This window comes from Oryctolagus cuniculus, chromosome 4 (genome assembly GCF_964237555.1).
Source record: "Oryctolagus cuniculus chromosome 4, mOryCun1.1, whole genome shotgun sequence".
NCBI lineage: Eukaryota > Metazoa > Chordata > Mammalia > Lagomorpha > Leporidae > Oryctolagus > Oryctolagus cuniculus.
In genome coordinates, this window is record NC_091435.1 from 130,638,152 (window position 1) to 130,661,143 (window position 22,992).

Here is a 22,992-nt window from a genome sequence, read left to right on the forward strand (position 1 = left end):
CAAGAACTCCAGAGATTACCCCCAGTGCCCAGAAAGCCTTCAAGACCACTTTCCACAGTAAGCTAGCGTCATTAGTACAGTACCAGGTGGCAGTGAGGGCTGTGCGCTTGTTTTTGTTTCTGGTGTGTGACAGTTCTCATCCCTGTCTTCTACCAGCATAGAATTCTGGCAGTAATGGAATTTCTAACATACGTATCTTCTAGCCTATCCTTCAAATAAAGGTTTCTTAAAAATGCCCTACTCCAAGGGAGTTGCTTCCAACATGTTTGGTGAATGAATGAAAATCCCAGCATTTATCACTAAGAAAGTTGCATTTCGAGCTGGTATATGGAAGACCCTGTGGAGGTAGAACTAGGGTCCAGGAGCGGCTGGACCTGGGCCCTGGGGACAGAGCCGGTCCACATGGCCGTCCAGTACCTGCACAGCCCGCAGGCAGTGTGTTCTATCAACCAGCCTGACTGGCCAGCATTCCTTATGTCCACATCTCACGTTCCCTGTCCTGTGTGATGGTAGCAATCAGGACCAATTGGTCCACAGTGCAGCAAAGGGCAAAGCTAGAAACCAAACATCACGAAGGAGAGAGAGGAAACAAATTGCCAAAAGCACCAAATGTTAGGTTTTTAGTCCAAAGAGGTAAAGTGACGGGGCAGGAGCCCCGCTGGACGTTGGTAAAGGCAGCACGGATTCCAGAATTCAGGGCTCCCAATTCCCCACTCAAACAGGCTTCTCCAACTGCACCAATGGAAATAAAGTTGCAGGCAACACAGCTTTTTATTTTCCAGAACTGTTTACCTCACTCTGGTCTTAGTCATTGGAAGTCTATAACCTTAACCTGTACTCTCTTTCTTGAAACTGCATTTTCAGCCAGAAAACAAAAATCCCCGGGTCATTCCCTGTTTAACGAGGAAGTAAAAACACTAAAAAAGATGGTGTAAGTTGAAATGCCTTTTTGCATAGTTCTAATTGCAAATGCGGTTTTAAAACAATGATATGTATTTGCCACTTATCTCAAAGTCCACTTTACCATATTTAAGAAAAAAATTTTTTTTCTCTTTCCAGTTTCAGTTCAATCTTCTAATTTGATAAAAATCTGGCCAGATAGGTTCAACCTGTGTTTAATGAGATCTGTGCTGTTCTAAAGGGGAAAAAAAAGGTTCTGAATATAACTTGAAAGACAATGTTAACAGTCACTCCTGAGTGGCAGGAACTGGAATATACGTTATTATTTGTATTATTTCATACTTTAAACACCAACCGCACTTGAGGACAGGACTATCCAAGCCTTCTTTGAGGAGGAAGGAACTGGCTTTAGTTAGTTTCCCCGAACCCTGAAGAGTGGACACTCTTGAGGGGTTAAATCCTATTGGGGGGCTTTCCAGGGGGTTCTGAGGTGTTAACCATCCTTGATCTCCGCCCCCCTCGCCAGGAGAGCCCCGATTCCATCAACACACACCCAAAGCAGCAGCAGAGCGCCTCGGCTAGCAGCCCTCTGCAGCTCCCTCCCACACCGTGCCCAGGGAATCCTCCTCAGGAAAGAGGAAGATTCTTCCACCTCCCTTCACGCAGGCCCGTGGAACTCGCCAGCCGGCCAGCGAGGGCCCCCTGGTTGAGTCAGCAGACCTCTCTGGTCCCAAGTTGCCTAACCCGCATCACCGGGAGCTTGATCTTCTAAGTGTTCTTCCTTTTGTGCTGATTTCTCTGCAACAATTAAGCTGCCCGAGGTTGGGGTTAAGGTGTGTCAGTCATTCCGCCAGCCTTCGTTCGAGGTGACCCCGCGTGTGTGTGTCAGCACTGGCAGGTGAGTCACGCTCCAGCTGCCTCTCACGTTCCCACGGCTGAGAGCTGGGCTGGTGCCTGGTCACGGAGACCAGTTGTGCTTTGTAGTGCTGGCTTGAGAGGCCCCCATGGCCCGGAGCCCTCCTGACTCATACATCCCCAGCCTTAAAGTGCGGTTACAGCTCAACGGCCTGTGGAAGGAGGGCAGCAATGCCTGCAGGATGGAAATCCCATTCTTGGTAGTGTTCATCCTTCTGCTTCTAGAGATGGCTCACTTGTGAATACTGTTCACTTGTCTTGGCATCCCCAGATGACAAGCACGAGAGGACTTTAGACCCATTTTGAAGTAGACAGGCATACATGTTGAAATTGATTAGTTTGTGAGCTGGAAGACCACGCCTTTACCACGCCCTTGGATGACCTCATGCCCCTACCTGGCCACACCTGAGTGCCCACCGGCCAATCAGGTTAATTAACCACTCCCCTTTGAGAGTGGATTAAAAGCCTGGACCAGGGTGTGTCCGGCCCTTTCCTTCCTTTCCCTGGCCTCTTGCCAGGAGGGGGCTGGCTGCAGCCCTGCGCCTCCCGGGCATGTGGCCTTTGGGTCACCCTTGCCCCATGCTTCCAGCCTGGATGCTCTTCCACGTGGCTGGTTCCTGGTGCTCGGTATGAACCCAGATTTACTTCTCTCTTAGATAAAGCTCTCACTCTCCTGTGCATCTTTCACACTGAATAAAAGCTTAAAATGTACCATGCTGCCTCATTCATTTGTGCCGGTATTCAGAATTCCTCTCTGAATATTAGGCAAGGACCCACTAGGGCTTATTAATATTAGGAACTTATTAATAAGCATTTGGTGATATTGTATGGCACCCCAAATTCCGATAACATATGTGGCACCCCAGATGGGACTTTTGGGGAACTTTAAGGGACCACATTTCGATATATATTTTAGGGGGCCAAATTCCGATATCAATTTGACACTGCCATTCACAACCACTATCCATCTTCCAGAAAAAAATAGCTATTTTCCAGAGGGGAACCCACTGGCCCCATACCACAAACTGGTTAGTGTCTTCCATGTTGAGCAAAAGGGGAAAATAATTACAGAGCTACAAGCCAACATTTTATGATAATTAGGCAAACGAAGTAAACTTGCTCTCAGTCTTGGTTCCTCCAACTTCTCCCGAGCTCCAGTGCCACCAGTTGGGCCTGGACCACTGTCCATGCCCTCCTTCCTCCTTCTGCCCCAAACCAGTCTACTCAACACGCAGTCAGCAAGCGCTCTTTAAATGAAGATCAGTGGTGTCACAGATAATATTCCCTTTTGGAACAGCCTGTTCTTTTCTTTGATAGTCTGAGCACAATTGCAATTGTCTGTTTGTTCAGCACCTGCCTCTCTTCCACAAACTCCAGGGTGAGAGACACTTGAAGTTCTTGTTCATTTGCCCCCATATCCCTGATACCCGGGGCACCCCATTAATGTCTGGCTGAATAAATTACTACTAACGGGCTAGGCTGATGGTAGCACTGAAGTCAACACTTTAAGAGTTAATGTTCCCTGGTTTCTCTGGCTTGGCACCTGAAGTCACTAGGGGAACCTGCAGAGAGCAGAGATAATCCCACAATCTACATAAGGGAGGGGGAAAAAGGGTTTCTCTACCCCTGCCATTCTCTAGGCAGGGACAGAATGCTGGTCTGCGGGCTCTGTGCCTTGAAGTTCCTTGCGTCACTGTGTCACCTGACTTTCAGATCAAAGGCAGGCTCTGTGTTTGATGAGCCTTGCAGAGAGCACAGATAAATTCCCTTGACCTGCAGGGAATCAGATTACGAGATTAGATCAGTTTGCAAAGTCCACCAAGATCACAGCCTCTATATGGGCATCTATTGTGTGCAAGGTGCTTTGTCCACATTAACCCTTTGAATGCTCCCCAGGAGATAATAAGAAGGACATATTAGCCCCATTTTGGAAATTAGAGATTAAGTGCCTTGCTTCCAGTGCCCAGCTGGAAAGCAACAGAACTGGGATAGAAGCCCATTGCAGGGTCCACGCCTATATTCCTACAACCAAGTACCTAAGATTAGCTACTCCTGAAGGAGAGTGTGCTTTGGCTCAGGGCTTTCATAGTCCAATATGCAGCAGGACCATTTATTTGGCCATCTGCCGAGGGTGGCGGATGGCTGTGGCACACAACAGGTAAAGGAAGGTGCACATGGCAAGCCAGGAAGCCGCTGAGAGAGCAGCTGGGCCCGACTGCGGCTTTCACAGCCAACCCCCGCCCAAGAACTACTCTCCAAGAGCACGCTCCCCTCCCGCTATGAACCTAAAGACCGACAACTAGGACCACCTCTTAGACATCATACTGGGTCACATCTTAACCCTCTTCATACCATCCATCCACGGCTTTGGGACTTGACCATCTGTAGCAGGTTGGGAGTCCTATCCTATTCAAACCATAGCAGTGCCCCTTCACCACATCAAAGCATCTGTCTTCATCTATGTTTGACTTTCATACATTCTAACCACCAACACAAACCCGCTTCTTTGGAATTTATTTGGAACAGATAAAGATAAGCAAGTTATAGGGTGCAGGAAGCTTGGTGAATACAGAACAGAACACCTGTGCTTCAGAACTGCTCTGTCCACTGTCCCAGCAGCTGGAAGGGGAAGGAAACCCAGAGGCCATGTTAGGCAGGAGTCAGAAATTGAGCCTGTGTGTGTGTGTGAGAGACAGGCCTGAAGACCAGCACCTACTGGGGAAGCTCCAGGAGCCCAGCATCTGGCACTTCAAAGTCCTGCCCAGACCCTGAGAACCTCCCAGGGGACCTCCCAGGGGGTCCCAGTCCTTCCCCCAAGGAAAGCTCCCAGGAGAATTCTCTCCTCAGGACCAAATGGGCTACCTGACCTGATAGCATGGGAAGAAACAACCTTCCCAGAAGCCCTAAGGGAAGCCCCATGCTCTGCCCTGCTGCAGCTTCCCTGCAGGTGCCAGCAAATCTGGGGAGGAATTTGCTAATTTTCACCCAACAAACCCTTCCACTGGGACTCCCCATCCTTTGTCCTGGAGGAGAGGGGGAGGTGGGTAAACAGACTCCCTTAAAAACCTAGCAAGTCCAAATGGACTGTGTGCTCAGCTCTCTGCTCTCTGCTGAGCCACCCACCTGGCAGGTGTATTCTCTCCACTCAACCATGCAACCTCACTCTTCCCCAGTCTGAGCGACTGGGCGCTCTCTCTGTCCCTTCCATTCTGATGGATGCCCTATCCCCAATAAAGCCTTATCACTCTGCTCTCTGTCTCAGCCTGAATTATTTCTTGTGTGAAGACAAGAACCCCACAGCTTCCATGGCCTTTCCTCCAGTGACAGGCCATACAGAGCCTCACTACTTAAAGTGTGGTCCATTGTCCATCGGCGTCAGCATCACTAGGGAGCTTGTTGGATGTGCAGCATCCCCAGCCCATGGAGACCCACTGATGCAGAATCGGCACTTTAATCTCATCCCCTAGAGATCTGGACACACGTTCAACTTTTAAAAATATATATTTCTGTGGTAAAATAGACATACAAAATTCACCATTTTAACCATGTTTGAGTGTACGATTCAGTAGTGCTGAGCACATTCACATAGTCATTCTGTTGTACTTCTTCCTCTTCTTGCATACATATGGAAGTGCTTCAAAAAAATTATGAATATGGGGGCCCACATGGGTTAAGCTGCTATTTACAATGCTGGCATTCCATTTAGAGGGCTGACTCAAGTCCTAGCTGCTCCACTTCTGATCCAGCTCCCTGCTAATATGCCTGGGAACGCAGTGGAAGATGGCCCAGGTGCCTGGGCCCCTGCACCCACATGGGAGACTTGAATGAAGCTCCTGGCTCTTGGCTTAGGCCTGGCCCAGCCCTGGCTGTTGTGGCCAACTAGGGAGTGACTCAGCAAATAGAAGATCTCTCTCTGTCTCTCCCTGTATGTCACTCTACCTATCAAATTAATAAATGAATGTTTTAAAAATTTAAAAGTTAATGGGGCTGACGTTGTAGTACAATGGGTTAAGCCACTGACCACTCCACCAGCATCTCATATGAGCACAATTTCAAGTCCTGGCTGCTCTACTTCCAGTCCACCTCCCTGCTAATGCACCTGGAAAAGCAGCAGAAAATGTCCCAAGTACTGGGCCCTGGCCATCTCATGTGGGAGACCCAGATGGAATTCCAGGCTCCTGGCTTCTGTCTGGCCCAGCCTCAGTCATTATGGCCATTTGGGAAGTGAACCAGCAGGTGGAAGATCTCACTCTCTTCTTGTCTCTCCCTCTCTCTCCATAACTCTGCCTTTCAAATAAATAAATAAATATCTTTTTTTAAAAAAAGGGGGGGTAGAGGGGGAAGAGGTAGGCCCAGCTTTCCATGTGTTTATATACACATGCACACACACACACACACATACACACACATGTGTGTGTTTTGATTGGTTGGGTCGTTTACAACAAAATATACTCACGTATTAGTTGAGTAAGAAAGACTAATAATGGTCCTTACCCATCCTAGTTCTTTGGTAAGATCATTACCTGAGTCTTGGAACCAAATTGCCACAAAACAGCTGAACAAGAGAAACACATATACTCTAGTAGTTTTACATGTACACGGAGACCATGACAAGGGACTGAATATGAAAGAAATTGCAGAAAGCCTTTATACTTTTGGGACAGAGAATGACTAATGGGTAAAGGACTGTCAGCACAGAGGAATCTAGGGACTGTGAATTCTAGGGGAGTCCAAGGGGCGCAGAGCTAGTGGAAGATGAAAGTTAGCACAGTGCGTTTAGGTGCCCTCAGTCCCGGTCTGCAGCGATAAAGAACATTCTCGTCCTGGAAGGGGAAGGAATCCCCCTGAAGGAATCGTTATGGCCTGCTACACGTAGGAAAAAGCAGATCAGAGAGGCCTCCCTGTAACCACTGTTTCTCCAGGGTTTGCAGCTTGAAATCATCACTATATCTATGGGGCGCATTTTGGGGATGGCACCTCCTCAACTCCTTCAGTTATGCAGTTGTCATAGTTTGGATAATAGTGTGGGTGGCTCCTAAAGCTCAGACTTTAAAGGCTTGCTCTGCAGAGTCTTACGTTAATGGATCAAGGACAGAACTTAATCCAAGCACGATGCCTGAAGTGAATGGATTGGATTAAGCTGGGGAACTCCTATGATCAAATCGTGATGCCCTTTTTAGGGGAGACCCTGTGAAGTGAGCATGCGCCTGTTTGCTTCCTGGTTTGCCGTATGATCCTTGCTCTGCACACATTCTGCCATCCAGCACCCCTGCCAGACACAGACTAATAGAGCCCCCGACTTTGGACTGTGAACCTCCAAAACCATGAGCAAAAATTAGCCTTTTCCTGCATAAGTTAGCTTCTCTCAGGTACTTGAGATGTAGTAACAAAGAGATGGAAAAAGAAAAAAGAATTGGAAGTAAAATTCAGAGAGAAAGAACATACTGATCAAAAAGGGAAAACTGTCCACCCTAGAACATTGAGAAAGGAGAGACCAGGAGGTAAAGATTGGCAGTCTGTAGTAAGAACTCTTTAGGGTAAAAGATAAGGCTCAAGCAGACAGATGTGTTTCTAGTATGGGGATAGGTGCCTCAGGCTTGCAAAGAGTGATACCATTAAACCTCCCTAACATCTGATCAGCGTTTCGTACTGTGGGTCTAATTCCATGCCGCCAAACAATTTTCTGAATGCAATATGGCTTCACATGCAGTTTGCTTACAGGGCAAGAATGCTCTGGGTAGACTGTTGTAAACGGTCCAACACTCTGAGAGCTGTAGACCTTTCTTGTACTTAAATTCATTGGCTCTCAGATATTTGTTTTCTGAGAGCTCTATGGGTCCCTCAGCATCACCAAATTATGTCGACCCAGGACCTTGTCAACTGAGCTTTACTAATCCTGTAAGACTGTACTCGATTATGGTAAAGACCAATTTCATGCCATTCCATGGAGTACTTTTTGGGGCGTGGAATTAGAGGACACACCTTGTCTTTCTCACCCAGTAGGTGTCATCATGAGCACCACTGTTAATTCTCCTCCTGTCATGCGTAGTGACAGGGTCAGTCTTGGGCCATTTAGCAGCAAAATGTGGTGGCTACAAGTTCCAACAAGCATTCAGCCTCTGTGAGCATAGCCGTTGCAGGGGAGTCACAAGGGCTGACAACAGCAGTGATAAAGTGGTACCCAAAGGTGAGGGACAGGTGGGGATCCAGGCAGGAACTGACTTCCAATGAGTCCATCAGCAGACACCAGGACCTGCTATCTGGCCGCTGGGTGGGCTGGCCACATTCATTCCCTTCACATCTATTTACAACACAGCTTTGGGAAAGACAGTCCTCCACAGAACTCTCCCGATGCCACGGATACCAACTCCTTTCTGTTCTTCTGCTGTACAACTGAAGGAGTTTAAGCCATGCCACTCCAAAATACGCCAAATTCGTACCTAGATTATTTTAAGCCGACAACATTGGAGAAACTGTAGTTGCAGCAAGAGGCTCCGTGACCTGCTGCTTAACTGCTCTTTACCTGAGACGTTGCTCAGGATTGTATTTTCAGCAAGTAACTTGACGGATGAAGTAATGTCTCCTTTGGGAGCAAAGGGCAGGCTTGCTTACTGCTTACTAAATGGAATCCTCGAGAACTTCATGAAAAATGCATACTATGGGGGAAAAAAAACTATGCATAGGCTGTAATTTTTTGCACCAAGCTTTTAATTCATTTTTTCCATGAATTTTCACAAGTACCTATGACAAGTTGTGTAGTCTTCAAGTTTGGTGTCCTTCACCTGCTGCACAGACTCAGCTTTGTGCAGTACCTGACTCATTTTCCAACATCCCCGTGAGACGTGGAGGCCAGGGAAACCTGGGGCAAACGTGTTGGTGTTCATGCTGCTGAGAGGAATAAAGTCCTTTGTTTCTGAATCAGGAGTCTCACATCTTCTACCAGCATCCATGAAATAGTTAAAAAAAATTCACCAACTAGTCAGTAAGTCAGGTAGAATCAAATCCAAGATCTGATAGCACCTGCTGTGGGTTAGGCCCCATGCTAGATTTTGGAAATGGAGCAGTGTACAAAAATAGCCAATGTATCTACTCTCATGGGACATATATATTCAAGTAGGAGTGACAAACAATAGACAACTCAATGAACAAGAAACTATCAGAGGGTAAGAAGTGTTCTGCCAACATAAATGGGGTGATGAACTAGAGTTGCCCAGGTGACTGCTTTAGGTTGAATGACTGTGAAGGGGAGGAATGTACATGAATGTAGAAACCACCTGCAGGGAAGCATTGCAGCAAGTACAGAGGCCTGGGCAGATCCAGCCAGGGCTGTGGGAGTACCCTGGGATGGGGTGTGAACAGCGGGCTTAGAGCACCCTGGGACAGGGTGTGAACAGCAAGGGCTTAGAGCACCCTGGGATGGGGTGTGAACAGCGGGCTTAGAGCACCCTGGGACGGGGTGTGTGAACAGCAAGGGCTTAAATGCTTGCCTGTGAGGCCAACACCAGGGCTCTAGATTTCTTTCCAGCTACAATGGGAAGCCACTGACCAGTTTTGAGAAACATTACAGATAACCTGATTGAGGATTTTACCACTATCTCTAGCTGCTCAATAAAGAAAAATGATTGTTGGGAGAAGAACGGAAGCTCTAAGGCAGTGACTGTGTTTGCCCAGGGGACAGATGACTATGAAGGAGGTAAAGATACACCATCCCTGGTATGCTGGCTGTTTTGAGCTGAAGTCACCTAAAGACCATAGCTGCAAAAAGGCCATTTGGTAGTCCCCGTCCTACATATGGTGAACCATGAAGACTCCTTTGGAAGGAGTGCCTGCCCCTACAAGATGGAAAAAGCTGCCTCTAGCACTAGAGATGGACACTGGGGCTGTGATGGGCCTAAGACTCAACAAACTCACCAAAGGAACCCTTATCTTGCACTAGCTTTACACCCCACACCCATGCAGTCCTATCTCCTGGCTACTGCCCCAGTCCAGATTCCTTTGTGTCATTTCTTCACACTATCATTCTCATTCTAAATAGTATAAAAGACCAATAAAGCTTATATGCTTTTCTCTTGCTAATCTGTCTCCAGTCGATTTGGTTTCTAGACTCAGCATGGGGCTGGTGCTGTGGCTCACTTGGTTAAACCTGCGGCGCCGGCATCCCATATGGGCGCCGGGTTCTAGTCCTGGTTGCTCCTCTTCCAGTCCAACTCTCTGCTGTGGCCCGGGAGTGCAGTGGAGGATGGCCCAAGTGCTTGGGCCCTGCACCCACATGGGAGACCAGGAGGAAGCACCTGGTTCCTGGCTTGGATCAACGCAGCGCGCCGGCTGTAGTAGCCATTTGGGGGGTGAACCAATGGAAGGAGGACCTTTCTCTCTGTCTCTCTCTCTCACTGTATAACTCCATCTGTCAAATAAAAAAATAAATAGGTAAGAGCCCACAAGATAACTAAGGGGGTGCCGGGAGAGGGCTCTCTCCTTCCCCAACAATGATGGATTGGACAAGGGTGAGTAGAGGAAGCAATGAACAGAATTAGGCCATGTTTTAATGGTGGAGTTGACAGGGGTTGCTAAAGGAGTGGGTGGGTGTAAAGGGGGTGATGATTATAGAAATAAAGGAAAAGAAGAATCATGGATGATCACCTCTAGGTTTTCACCCTGAGTAACTGGATGAGAACCATTTATGAAAACAAAGAAGACCAGAGAGAGAGCCAGAGACACATGGTTGAAGGCATCAACCAGAGAGTTGGCCTGGAGGTCTGAGGAGAGGCCAGGGTAGGGATGTCAATTGAGGAACCATCACTATATGTACAGTATTTAAGTTGTGGGTGCAATAAGAAGACCCAGGCAGAGAATACGAACAGAGAAGAATGTGGAACTCGGGCCCATGTCCTCCGACCACCAACTTTAGAGTTGACATGAGGAACCGAGCAGATGAGTAATACAAGGCATGTATGGCGTCACACAGTCCCTGGGGGGAATAAAAAATCCAGTTCAGTGAATAGAGAAGTGGGTTGATGCTTACTGAGAAGACAGCTGAGTCACATGAGCCGGTGGCGGGGAGGAGACAGAGGCCCATAGCACTCCAGGTGATGGAACGAGCAGGACTGTAGGAGTGAGGAGCGGAGGCAGGGGCTGCAGACAATGCTTTCCGGAAGGTGTGCCAAGAAGAGTCCCAGGACCGAGCAGTAGCTGGCGGAGAACAATGGAGCCCACAATCGATTTCTATTCTGTTCTTAAGTTGCAGCCGCTAGAGCGTGGTGTGATGCCAGGGTGAAGGACCCAGAGGAGAGGGAGAAATCGCAGGGCAAAGTCTTTCCAAAGACGAGAATTCTCGGGGCGGACGATTTGCTTGTTCAATTAAGACAGTCAGGAAGCAGCCGCTGTGAAAATACAGGAGGCTGTGACCTCCGAAATTGTGCCCACAAGTAAAGGATGTCTACGAGGCCCTGCACTGGCTGGAGTCTGTGCCTCTCCGGTCCTGAGTGGGAGAAAAGGCACCCGATCCGGATCAGCCAGAGCGGTTTGCTCTGCAGGAAGCTGCAGCATTCGTCCAGGCTCCCTCAAAGCCTGGGTCAGCGTTCTCCAGTCCTGTTCTTGTTGCTGCATCCAGACCCTGCATCAAGGAGGGGCACGCTTGCAGCTCAGAGTGGAGATTCCATTGCCCCGGGCACGTGTGCCGCCAGCCGAGTGGAACTCCAGCCGTTTCTGCAGACAACATGAGGAGAGGTCCCTCGCAGTCATCCAGAGCTGCCCTCCTCCCTGGTCAGCCCACCCTCTCACCTCTCCACCGAGGGACCACAGGAGACAGCTCTGGGTGACGATGCTAAGTCTCCTCATCTTTCCAGGCCTAACTTGTTTCTCTTCAATTCAGTACATGTCAATCAGCTGCTCTGTGCCTGGCCTTGTACTTTTACATCTGATATAAGTTAATCCACACAAAATACTTCGAGATGGGTATTATTACTGGCGTTAACAAATGACGAAATCAGGGCTCAAGAACATGCAGCTGGCAAGCATTGGGAATGGGATTTTAAATTAATTAATTTATTTGAATGGCAGTGAAGGACATACAGAGACAGAGATCTCCCAAGCACTGGTTCAGTCCCCAAATGCCTGCAACAGCCAGGGGTGGGCCAGGCTGAAGCCAAGAGCCTAAAACTCAGTCCAGTCTCTCACACAGGTGGCAGAGACCCAACTACTTGAGCCATCACCTACTGTCTCCCAGGGAGCACATTAGCAGGAAACTAGAGTTGAGAGTAGAGCAGGGGCGGTGCTGTGGCACAGGTTAAAACCCTGGCCTGAGGTACCAGCATCCCGTATGGGTACTGGTTTGAGTCCTGGCTGCTGCACTTCCCATCCAGCTCTGTTATGGCCTGGGAAAGCAGCAGAAGATGGCCTAATTCCTTAGGCCCCTGCACCTACGTGAGAGACCTGGAAAAAACTCCTGGCTCCTGACTTCGGATTGGCCCAGCTCCTGGCTTCAGATCAGCCCAGTTTCGGCTGTTGTGGCCATTTGGGAAGTGAACCAGCAGATAGAAGACCCTCTCTCTGTTTCTACCTCTCTGTAACTCCGTAGAATAAATCCGGCGGGGTGGGGGCGGGGGGGACTGGTACTTGAACCCAGGCACTCCAATGTGGGAGGTGACCATCCCAAGCAGCATGTTAACCACCATGCCAAACACCTGGCCCCTAGAAATGGTGTTTATACTCAGGTCTGTGGGCTCTCCTATGGCCCTGCCTACCAGTACACACGACTAGAGTATGTACTCTCCTATCCAGCAGAAGTGTGACAGCGTAACACAAAGAGGCAACAGACAGTAATACAAAAACTGCAACCACAACTGTGTCAACTACGTCATCACAAAGCAAGCTGAGAGAAAGGCCTGCAAATCGCTACAGATTTCAAAGGACAACTGGAAAATGCTCCTTGACGGGTGGAGGCAGGGTTTGCACTGGGCCTTGAATGTTGGGCAGGGCGTTGCAGGATGGAGGTAGACAGGCAGATGTAGAGACAGGGAAGCCCCTCCCGATCAACTTCAATCCACTCAGTGCCTAAGTCCACCCCTGGCCACCTCCTGTCCCCTTCATGGATTTTCTGTCACTCACATGTCCTTTAACCTTACATTTGCAGCTTTGAACACAAGATCAACCACATAGAAGGGTCAAGAGGGAGAGGGAGAGGGAGAGGAAGAGGTAGAGGGAGAGGGAGAGGGAGAATCTTCCATCTGCTGGTTCACTCCTGAAATGCCCACAACAGCCAGGGCTGGACCAGGCTGAAGCCAGAAACTCCATTCAGATCTTCCGCATGGATCACAGGTACCCAAGTCCTTGAGCCATCACCTGCTGCCTTCTAGAATGTGCATTAATGGAAAGCTGTTTAGAAGTCAGTTGGTTGGCAGGACACAAACCTAGGCACTCTGATATGGGATGTGGGCATCCTAACTGGTGCCGTAACTGCTGTGCCATACCCCTGCCCCCTTACTAGCTAAATTTCACGACCAACTCCACTCACAATGAAACCCACTCTTTCTAGAGAATTTCCCTCCTTGCTGGAAAACTTTGCCTACAGTTGCTGGAAAACCCCATGCGAGTTCCTCATCCACAAACTCACAAAGTGGGCCAGGGCTGGTGAAACCCAAGCCACATTGCGCTCATTCATTGGCTGAGCAGCAACCAATCAGACTCTCTTAGGAGCATCAGAGACCATTGGTGGCAGGCCCCAGACTCGCAGAGCCCTAGAAAGTCAGGGCAGTGCCAGGATACGGCATAGCTGCAGGCAAAGGAGGCCCTGAGAGACGGAGGCAGCAGGCACCACTGCCCACCCTTGCAGGCCCCAGACTCCCCCCACCCCCGAGAGTCTCAGCTGTCCGTTTCCTGCTTGTACCATCTTGGAAATGGCCTACCGTGTCTTCCCAGTTCATTCCTCTTGCTACTTGTTTCCCCCTCTCAATTTTAGTCCATATTTATTGATTCCTCCCACTCAAGCTGGAAGAAAGCAGCTCCCTCTTTCGGAGTTAAATTCTGTATTGTTGTCCAGTTGGATTACGGTTTTGTATGCCTTTATTATGTAAATTTTCAAAAGAAGAAAGAATAATGCGATGAATGGGAGGTGTCATCAGCAATATCAGCATTTATCAACTCTATATCCACATGGGCATTTTAAAATCAAATCCCAGGCATTATGTAATTTCATATATATGTGTGTGTGCGTGTGTGTGTGTGTGTGTATTTCAATATGTAATAAAGATTAGGACTTTAAAGTATACTCACAATACCATTCTTATATCCATAAAAATGAATAATTCTTGAATATGATAAAAATATCCAATCAGAATTCATATTTCTCCAGCTGCTGTACACTCTGTTTGAACTGGGATCCATGTATGAGAACCTTACATTGCTACTGATGAAATGGTTATATCTGTTTTTTTTTTTCTTTTTTTCATTTATTTGAAAGGCAGAGTTAGAGAAAGAGAGAGAGAGAGAATGAGAACTTCTAATCCACTGGTTCACTCCCCAGATGTCCGCAACAGCCAGGGCTGGGCCAGGATGAAGCCAGGGGTCAGGGACTTCTTCCAGGTCTCCCACGTGGGTAACAGGGGCCCAAGAACCTGGGTCATCCTCTGTTGCTTTTCCCAGGCCATTAGCAGGGAGCTGGATTGGAAGTGGAGCAGTAGGGACACGAACCAGTGCCTATATGGGATGCTGGTGTCACAGGTGGCGCTTCACCTGCCATGCCACAACTCCAGCCCCCAATGAAATGTATTTAAAAAAAATATCGCTGGGGAGAGTGTTTGGCCCAGCGGTTAAGATGCTCACGTCCCTCTTTGGAGTACCTGAGTTCAACACCCACTATGCTCCAGACTCTCCAGCTCCCTGCTAACGCAGACCCTGTGAAGCAGCGGTGATTGCTGAGCTAACCGGCTTCCTGCCACCCACTTGGGAGGCCTGCGCTGAGTTCCCACCGCCTGGCTTCAGCCTGACTGGTCACTGCAGGCCGGTGAGCAATGAACGAGAGAGTGGATGGAAGCATTCACTGTCACCTGCTATCTGTCTCTCTGCCATTCAGATAAGGACAAGTCATTGCCTTGATTTTTTTAATTAGTTAAAAAAAGAAAGAAAGAAAAAAAACCTTGGGGCTAACATTGTGGCAAAGCAGAGGGATCACTGCCTACAGTGCCAGCACCCCACATGGTAGCCAAGCTCCACTGTCTTTTTTAAATATTGATTTGAAAGTCAGAGTTACACAGAGTAGAGACAGGGGGAGAGAGAAACAGAAAGAGAGGGGGAGAGAGAGAGAGAGAGAGAGAGAGAGAGGTCTTCCATCCGCTGGTTCACTCCCCAGACAGCTGCAAAAGCTGGAGCTGAGCCGATCTGAAGCCAGGAGCCAAGAGCTTCTTCCGGGTCTCCCACATGGGTGCAGGGGGCCAAGGACTCGGGCCATCTTCTACTGCTTTCCAGGCCATAGCAGAGAGCTGGAATAGAAGGGGAGCAGCCAGGTCTTGAACCGGCGCCCATATGGGATGCCGGTACTACAGGCCAGGGTGTTAACCCACTGTGCCACAGCGCCGGCCCCCAAGCTCCACTTTCGATCCTGCTGGAATACCTGAGAAGGCAGCTGAGGATGATCCAGGTGTTTGGGCCCCTGCCACCTCCACGGGATGTGGGCATCCTAACTGGTGCCGTAACTGCTGTGCCACAACCCCTGGCCCCGTACTCGCTAAATTTCATGACCCAGAGGAAGCTCCTGGCTCTGGCTTTGGCCCAGCCCATCCCAAGCCACTACCACCATTCGGGGAGGGAACCAACGGATGAAGAGTCTTTCTCTCTGTCTCTCCCTGTCTCTCCATCTCTTTATCTCTGTAATTCTGCCTTTCAAACAAACAAATATTTTTAAAAAATCACAATAAACTCATGGATTATAGCAGTTAAAGAATTTTTATTTATTTATTTTTATTTGAAAGGCAGAAAGAGAGCAGGGGAGACAGAGGAGGAAAGTGCTCTCTCATCTGCTGGTTTACTCCTCAAATGCACAACAGCTTGGGCAGGTGCAGGCCTACGCCAGTAGCCCAGAACCCAATCCAGGTCAACCACATGGGTGGCAGGGACTCGACACTGAGGCACTACTTGCTGCCTCACAGGGTGCACCTTCCCAGGAAGCTGGAATCCAAAGTAAAGCTAGCATGTAGGTGTCCCAAGCAGCATCTCAACACCATGGCAAACTCCAACCACATTTAAATATTTTTGATACATTCCAATTATTGTAGTTGTTGTCCTGGTTGATATTCATACCATAACATCTTGGTTTGGCAACTGTGTATTCAGCTAAGCTTGTGGGTCCTTTGACATGATCATAGATAATCGTCTTTGAAGTTCCAGCCTCATCCTGTCCTTTCTCTGCCCTCAACATAGAATTCAACTACATCTCCAAGGAATTTTGGGTTCTTTTAGTGGGAAACAATAACTTAAAGCCAGAGTCTAGAGGCCGGCACTGTGGCTTAGAGAGTAAAGCTGCTGCCTGCAGTGCCAGCCAGCATCCCATATGGGCGCCAGTTCGAGTCCCGGCTGCTCCACTTCCGATCTAGCTCTCTGTTATGGCCTGGGAAAGCAGAGGAAGATGGCTCAAGTCCTTGGGTCCCTGCACCCATGTGAAAGACCTGGAAGAAGCTCCTGGCTTCTTCTCGGAACAGTGCAGCTCTGGCTGTTGCGGCCAACTGGGGAGTGAAACCAGCGGATGGAAGACCTCTCTCTCTCTCTCTCTGCCTCTCCTCTCTCTTTGTAACTCTGACTTTCAAATAAATAAATAAATCTAAAAAAAAAAAAGAAAGAAAAAAAAAACAGAGTCCAAGCACTAGCCCTTCCCTTTACTCAAACTTCAGCCAGGGGCCAGCGCCGTGGCTCACTTGGTTAATCCTCCACCTTGCAGCACCGGCATCCCACATGGGCGCCGGATTCTGTCCCGGTTGCTCCTCTTCCAGTCCAGCTCTCTGCTGTGGCCCAGGAAGGCAGTAGAGGATGGCCCACGTGCTTAGGCCCCTGCACCCGCATGGGAGACCAGGAAGAAGCACCTGGCTCCTGGCTTCGGATCAGCGCAGTGCCGGCAGTAGTGGCCATTTGGGGGGTGAACCAACATGGAAGGAAGACCTTTCTCTCTGTCTCTCTCTCACTCTAACTCTGTCAAATGTAAAAAAAAAAAAAAACCTTCAGCCAGGTGGATTTTCCACCTTGTAGCTGAACAATATTTGACTAGAATTTTCAGTGCTTCTACCTTAATAAACAAGGTCAATAACATAAATCTTATTTAAAATCCCCACTTTTTTTAAATGATTTTTTTAGATTTATTTATTTATTTATTTTACAGGTAGGGTTTACAGACAGTGAGAGAGAGAGAGAGACAGAGAGAAAGGTCTTCCTTCCGTTGGTTCACTCTCCAAATTGCCGCAACGGCCGGAGCTACGCCAATCCGAAGCCAGGAGCCAGGAGTTTTTTCCTGATCTCCCGCGTGTAAAATCCCCACTTTTTAAAACCAGAGTGCCAAGACCATTCAATGGTGAAAGGAGAGTTTTTTCAACAAATGGTACTGACATAACTGGGAATTTATATACAAAAGAATGAAGCTGAGCTCTGGCCTCACAACATTCAAATTAACTCAAAATGATCAAAGACATAAATGCAAATGCTAAAATGAAAAAACTTGTAGCAGAAAACACCAACAGGATTCATTTAGACCTTGAGTTAGGTGATTGCTTCTTAAATATGATACCAAAAGCACAAGCAACAGAAGAAAACTGATTTCAAAGAACATCATCAAAATAGTGAGAACATAATCCAGGGTTTTTTTGCAAATCAAATACCGAATAAGGGTCTAGTCTCAGAATATAAACTCTCATAACTCAACAAAGACAAACAACTCATAATTTTAAATTGCCAAAAGATCTGAATAGACATTTTTCCAATGATAAATGTCCAATAAGTATGTAAAAATATGCATAACATCATTAACCATCAGAAAATACAAGTCAAATTCACAATGAGATACTATTTCACACCCACCATGACAACTGTAATCAAAAAGACAGATAATAACAAGTGTAGTTAAGAGCGTCAAAAATTGTAAGTCTCACACATTGCTGATGGGAATATAAAATGGTGCAGCTGCTTTGGAAAAAATTCTGGCAGTATTAAACATAGAGTTGTCACGTGACCCAGCAATTCCAGTCCTGGTAGCCACACAAACACTCAACATGGATCTTCTTATCAACCTTATTCATAATGATCGAGAAGTGAAACAACCCGAACTTCTATAAATGGAGGAATGAATAAGTGAAATGTGACATGTCCACATAATGGGATAGTCATCAATAAAAAGAAATGAAATACCCTGAAAAGACTATGCTAAGTGAAAGAAGCCAGATATGAAAGGTTACGTATTATGAGACTCTGTGAAATGTGTAGAACTGGCCAATCTACAGAGACAGAAAGTAAATTAGCGGTTGACTAGGGTGGGGGTGGTGGGCAGGTGATGGGGAGTAACTGTTAATTGCCACAGGGTTTTTTCTGGAGTGACAAAAATTTTCTAAAATTACTATTAATAATGATCCTACAACCCTGAATACAGTAAAAACTATTGAATTATACATTTCAAATGGCTCAACCATGTATAAATCATATGTCAATAAAGCTATTAAACGCATGGGGAAAACTCTCCCCTGATAAGCTGGCATGTCCAGGTTTAAGGCAACATCCATTCGTCTGTTTGTTCAACACATGTTTACTAGGTACCCACTATTCAGTCATTCATTTATTCAACAACCATATGCTGACTAGCTGCACCATGCCAGGCAATCTTTCACACAGAAAGGATCCAGGAAAATTATGCGAAAGAAAGAAAGAAAGAAAGAAAGAAAGAAAGAAAGAAAGAAAGAAAGAAAGAAAGGAAGGAAGGAAGGAAGGAAGGAAGGAAGGAAGGAAGGAAGGAAGGAAGGAAGGAAGGAAGGAAGAAAGAAATTCTAGCCTTTGTATTGCTCATGGTGGGAAACAGGCAAAAAAATGAAACTAATGCAAAAATATAATACAGGGTAATACACTGAAGACAGGCAAGTTATGGAGGAAAATAAAGCAGGCAAGTGGGGTGGGCCCAGCAGGAAATAGAGGAGAAGGAGATTGTGCTGTCCATAGGGTGAGAGGGAAGCCCTCTGGGAGGCAAGGCTTGAGTGGAGAACTGAGGTAGGTAAGGGAGTGAACCAGGCTGGTACCTGAAGGAAGAAGGTTCTAGCAGGGAAAACAGCTAACAAAGTGCCTGAGGGGGGCGTGTACGATGGCAGGGTGCAGTGAAGAGCGAGGAAACGAAGTTGCAGAAGGAAAAGACAAAATCTGCCACGTGACTGCACCCGAGCCCGCAGTGTGGTGCTGTCTCCGTGACGGGGCGCGTGCGCCTTGCCTGGCTTCAAGATAAACTTCAAGGCAATTGGCTACCATCCAATTTCAACTCTAATTTTGCCTATCTTAGGGCCCAGACAGACGGGAGAGGGGCCTCTCGGGGCAGCCCAGCACCTCAGGGGGACACAGTCACATTCTGCTTCTCAGAGCCAGCAGGCTGCCACCAGGAATCCCTGTGTGTGACAGGTGTGCCACCTTCCGCTCACCGTGGGGGATTCTGGCTCTCCGTTTACACACTGATACCATTTCCTTTTCAAGCAGAGTTGTTTAAAACACTCAAAAAAAGCAATTCCCATAAAAATATTAAGTAAACAACAACACAGGAAATATGTGGAAGTGGCATAAATGCCAAGGGTGGGTTGCAAAAGCTTGGCTAGGAAACACTAACTCAGTGAGAAGAAGCTCAGGACTCAGAAGACACACACCTGGGCTCAAACACAGACACTGCCAAACCTATTCACCCCAGTGTCCTCGTGCATAAAGCAGAGGCCCCATGTACTCCACAGACCTGTTGTCAAGAGTCAATGAGAGGGGCCGGCGCTGTGGCACAGTAGGTTAAGCCGCTGTCTACAGTGCCACCGACTTCCCATATGGGTGCCGGTTCGAGTCCTGGCTGCTCCTCTTCCAATCGAGCGCCCTGCTAATGTGCCTGGGAAAGCAGTAGAAGATGGCGCAAGTGCTTGGGGCCCTGTACCCATGCGGGAGACTCGGAGGAAGCTCCTGGCTCCTGGCTTTGGATCAGCCCAGCCTCGGCTATTGTGGTCATTTGGGGAGTGAACCAGCGGATGGAAGACTTTATCTCTCTGTCTCTTTTCTCTCTCTGTAACTCTAACTTTGAAAGAAATAAATGAATCTTAAAAAAAAAAAAAAAAAAAAAAAAAAAAGAGTCAATGCAATCCAGGGATACCCTCAGCTGGGTTCAAAACAGGGGAAAGAAAGGCACTGGGGACGGCCTAGCCTCCTCCCTGACCCAAATCTGAGAACATGTTAGACTTCCTCTCCCCAGCACGTGTGTGATGTTAGCATTCACACACACACACACACACACACACACGCACACACAGAGTTTTTGCTTCTGTAACAATTCACAGCAAGCGCCTCTCCAGGACTCCACACGTCCCCCAATGGTCGAGCCGCAGGGCTACGTCCCTGGTCCTGCCTGCCACTCAGGACACACAGAGAAAAGGCCTCAGTGCCTGCCCGCAGAGCTTTCAAGGCTAGCCAGGGAAGCGGCACAGCACGTTCAGGTCACCGAGAGAGAGGTCCAGCTGTGTGATCCCCTGGGCCTTCTCTGTGCCTGGCTGTTTGGTTTGCAAGGCCTGGAGACCCCAGCACCAGGCATTTAATGTAGAGAGGACAGCACAGCAGCACTCCCCACCGCCCACTCTGGGCCTGGCACACCGCCCTCTATGTTTTATACCCACCGTACTGCCTTGCCCGCTGGTCTCCAATCAGATTGGTCTTTGGGAGACATGGGCAGGAGATCAGGGCAGGAAAGCAGGGAGGGCTTGAGGACCCACATCCTTTCCACGCTGCCGTGTTGGGCCCGGCTGGCCCCGCTGCAGTGGTACAGAGCCCCACAGTGCTGCCCGCGCCCTCTCCTGAGGCTACTGGGTCTGAGAGCTGCTCCCTCCCTCGCCCCACAGGCCTGGGACCGCTCAGGGCTCCCAGGGGGCCACAGCCCCCCCGCCCCCAGGCCACACACCTGGGAAACAGTCTCTATAGTCCCTTATACCAACTAAACTCAGCAGAGTTGATTTGAGCCAAACAGAAAGGATGTGCCAGTCGAGCAGCCCCCAGAAGCAGGGCAGGCTCTGAGAAGGGGGCCAGCAGCATGGCCCGACGGCACCCACAGAAACCACCTAACCGGCTACAGCTGAGTCCATCAGCTGGTTATGGGTTAGTTTACTGCATGAATGGGCTGCCGAGTCGCCAGCAACCAAGCAAAGCTCAGCCGCCGCGGTAACTCTATTAGCTTCCGTCTATTGGGCCCAGGCCACGTCCACAGCTGCCTCCTACACATTTTACTTAACGTGGCTTAGAGAGCGTTTAGTGAGTGCCACTGGCAGTCATCACGATGACCCACGGATGTGGTCACCAATGGTAGCCTGATTTACAAATGAGGAAACTGAGGCACACACGGTGGCCAACTCCTTGCCCAAGTTCACACAGCAGTGAGAGGCAGGGCCAGGCAGGACCAGGCAGGGCCTGTCCTGACCATGCTCACGCTGGGATGTGACTGATAACAGGGAAGTGTGTGTTTGCTGTCATGGCCTGGGAGCCACGGGCCCGGCGGACCAGTGGGTTTCTGGGAGCTGGAATGTTTCCAGAAGCAGAAAGATCAGGCAGGCCCCAGCGAGCGTCCCAAGCCCCGCTGTCTCCCACCCCTGCTACTGCCGGATCGCTGGGCCTCAGCCACACCCTGCTCCTCTCTGCTCTCCTTGCCTCTCCTCTCCTCTCCCCACTGCTTCTTCCCCATGCCTTCTCTGTGTGGCCTTAAATTCTCACCCTCCCCCAGCTCTCCAAGGGGTCTCCAGGAGGTGGCCACTTGGTTCAGCCAGCCATTGGTTCATCCGTCCCACTCCGAAAGTCACTGACCTGCTCCCAAGTCGGGAGCTGCCTGGCTAACCAAAAAGATGGGGGAGGGAAATGGAAAGGCACCAATAAACATAATGCAGAATTATTTCAATGCAGAGGAAACACACGCAAGTGGTTTGCTCCTGTGAGAGACAGCACCCTTCCAGCCCCCTCCCAGCTGTACTCGAACCCGGGGATGCCTGCTGGCTCTCTCCAAGAACAGGAAACTGATGCACAGCAACCCGTGCGCAGTACTGCAAGGCCAGATGCAGCTTCCCAGACCCCCCCACCCCAGCGGACTCAGCCTGTCCCCAGTCCATGGCGTCTGCCCTTGGCCAGCAGCTACCGCCAGGATGAGAGGACTACCTTGTCCTGGAGTCCAGACGGGCCAGTGGCACATAAGCAGCAGGCACACTGGTTCTGAGCAGCACCTTGCTGGGCGTGCTGCACGCCAGTCTCCCTGCACTTCCCACAGTACCCAAGCACCCCACGTTCTTAGGACTCTGTCTGCCAGACCACGCCCTCCACCTCCTTCCTACAAACTGGCTCCTATTCATCCCTTAAAATCCACTCCGAGAAACCCATCCCAGGTGCCCCGAGTTGAATCAGTAGCCCTGCCCCCTGTGTCCCCCCCGTCTTGGGTCTCAGGAACAGCATTCATTTTGTTACTCTGCCATTGTTTGAGCTGCCTGCCTTTTCTCTTAGGCCAAAAAAATACTCCGAAAGGGCGAGACCCGTGTCTGATTTCTTTTTATATTACAGGACCCTTCCCCACACAGGCAACATATTAGATGTCCCCATGTGAGTACTGAAGAAATGAATCAAAGAAAAGCAAAGAAGTAACCAGTGGGGCCAGCACTGTGGCACAGTGGGTTGGGCCACCTTCTGCAGTGCCAGCATCCCATATGGGGACTGTTTTGGGTCCCGGCTGCTCCACTTCTGATCCAGCTTCCTGCCAATGTACCTGGGAAAGCAGTGGAAGATGGCCCAAGTCCTTCAGCCCCTGTACCCACATGGGAGACCCAGAAGAAGTTCCTGGCTCCTGGCTTCTTCCTGGCCCAATCCCAGCCATTGTGGCCATTGAGGGAGTAAACGAGCAGATGGAAGATCCCTGTCTCTTTACTCTGCAACTCTGCTTTTCAAATAAATAAATAAAATTTT

The 22,992-nt window shown here is 48.9% G+C and overlaps 1 long non-coding RNA gene across 1 annotated transcript in view; it reads right to left on the minus strand.

Annotated features, from left to right (window-relative positions):
• Positions 1–22,992, minus strand: part of LOC127482878 (uncharacterized) — a 51,336-nt gene that overhangs the window by 14,446 nt on the left and 13,898 nt on the right. The gene's annotated exons all lie outside the window — the stretch shown is intronic.